This window comes from Nansenia antarctica (genome assembly GCF_963989245.1).
Source record: "Nansenia antarctica genome assembly, chromosome: 2".
Classification (NCBI taxonomy): domain Eukaryota; kingdom Metazoa; phylum Chordata; class Actinopteri; order Argentiniformes; family Microstomatidae; genus Nansenia; species Nansenia antarctica.
This window is the reverse complement of record NC_137675.1, coordinates 31,742,609-31,745,108: the sequence shown is the minus strand read 5'-3', so window position 1 is coordinate 31,745,108 and position 2,500 is coordinate 31,742,609.

Below are 2,500 nucleotides of genomic sequence, written 5' to 3'. Positions count from 1 at the left end.
GAATAGGAGGGGGGGAGAGAGAGAGAGGGGGGAGGGAGAGAGAGAGAGACAGGGAGGGATAGACAGAGAGGGAGAGAGAGGAAGAGAGGGAGGGAGAGAGAGAGACAGGGAGGGAGACAGAGGAAAGGAGAGAGGGAGGGAGTGAGGGAGAGAGAGAGAGGGATGGATGGTGGAATGGGAGGAGAGAAGTCTACTTTGTCAATATTAGTTGTTATTAACGATCTGGTTCAGACCAGCAGCTGGACTCTCTGGAACGGCACAGGCACTAAGACTGGCTCTACTGTCCCCATACACACTACTGTCCACACCACCTCTCTCTCTCTCTCTCTCTCTCTCTCTCTCTCTCTCTCTCTGACCCCTGACCCCTGGCACACTTCCTACCGCCGTAAGCTCTCTCTCTCTCCCAAAGAAGAACAATCCATCCTTCTTTTCTCTCTTTCTGGCAATGGGTTTGATGTCCTAGAGAGAATAGAGAAAGAGAGACAGACAGACAGACAGAGAGAGAGAGAGAGAGAGAGAGAGAGAGAGAGAGAGAGAGAGAGAGAGAGAGAGAGAGAGAGAGAGAGAGACAGCGGAGGGGAGTCTTTCTCTTTTTGGAGAGGGGGATTTAGTCTGGATAGAGGAGAAGAGATGAGAGCCAACAGAGATAAGGATGGCTGTCTTAGAAAGGAGAGGAGGGGAGAGGAGAGGAAATTAGAGGAGGGGAGGAAAGGAGAGGAGAGGAGAGGGGAGAGGAGAGGAGGGGAGCAGAGAGGAGGGGTGGGGAGAGGAGAGGAGAGGAGGGGGGATGGAGGGAGTAAGAGGAGAGGAGAGGGGAGGGGAGGAGGGGAGGGGAGGGAGAGTAGAGGTGAGGAGAGGAGAGGAGAGGAGGTTAGTCTGACTCTCTTTTTTCATCCCTCTCTCCCTTCCTCTCTGTCTTTGCATATTTCATCAGTAGAGAAGACAAATGAGTCAGAGTGGGGGAATAGGGGGCTGAAGGATGGAGGGATAGAGAGGGGGCGAGGAAATGAAAAGAGGGGTGAAGGATGGAGAGTTGGACAGAATTTCAGGCTCACACTGCGCCATGCCAACAGCTACCACAGGGAAATGGAGAGAAGAAGAGAGAGAGAGAGAGAGAGAGGGAGAGGAGGAGAGAGACTGATACTTTGAGTGAGAGTGAGACAGAGAGAGAGAGAGAGAGGAAGAGAGAGATAGAGAGAGAGAGGAAGAGGAGGAGAGAGACTGGGAGTGAGACAGAGAGAGAGAGAGGAAGAGGAAGAGAGAGACTGAGAGTGAGACAGAGAGAGACAGAGAGAGAGAGAGAGAATGCTAGAGAGGCATTCTAATGAAGATAGTATTTCTGGTTTGGAGTGATTCCCCCCTCTGTTCTCTCTCTCCTTAACATCTACGTTTGTCCACGGTTGACATTTAGCCGACACCTCCAGCAGACCTCAGACCTGTTTATGGATGCAGAGACTTTTACTGTGTGGGGAGTTTCCACCTTTCCACTTTTCCATCTATCTCTTTCTCCCTCTCTCTCCCTCTCTCTCTCGTTCTCTTTCTCCCTCCCTCTCTCTCTCACTCTCTCCCTCCCTCTCTCTCCCCCTCTCCCCCTCTCTCTCTCTCCCTCTCTCTCTCTCTCCCTCTCACTCTCTCCCTCCCTCTCTCTCCCCCTCTCTCTCTCACTCTCTCCCTCCCCCTCTCTCCCCCCTCTCTCTCCCTCTCCCTCTCTCTCCCTCTCTCTATTCTAACCCTTCCCCTTCCCCTTCTATCTCCCTCTCGCTCTCCCTCCCTACTCCCCCTCCCCCCTCCCCCTCCTCCCTCCCCCCTCCTCCTACCTCCCTCACTCTCTCCCTACCCCCTCCTCCAGAGAGAGAGTGAGAGGTGTGTGTGTGTGTGTGTGTGTGTGTGTGTGTGTGTGTGTTAGTCTAGTATTCTAGGAGTGTAATCCAGTATGAGAGAGTTGAACTGAGATCAGATCTGTGGAGAATATCAAACACACCGATGGGAGGGGAGGGGGAGGGGGGAGGGGGAGAGACAGAGCCCATGGCTCCATCGGACTTTTAATTGGACAGCGTCAGCTGACGTCTCCCCTGGTTCTCCACCTCCACACACAGACAGACAGACAGACAGACAGACAGACACACAGACACACACACACACACACACACACACACACACACACGGCCCTCGCTGGATGACTCCACTGAGGTTGACCTGCATCTACACTGCCTCGGGCACTGCCTCTCCTCTCCACACACACACACACACACACACACACGCTTGTGCTTTGAGGTCGTCCTCCGTTTGGCAGACTGTCTGTTCATAACGGGATGACAAACCACCGGGATACCAGCTGGAAAGAGAGCGAGAGAGAGAGAGATCGAGAGAGAGAGGGAGAGATGGAGAGAGGGAGAGAGAGAGAGAGGGAGGGGAGAGAGAGAGAGAGAGAGAGAGTGAGGGAGAGAGAGAGAGAGGGAGAGAGAAAGACAGGGAGACATGGAGAGAGAGAGGGAGAGAG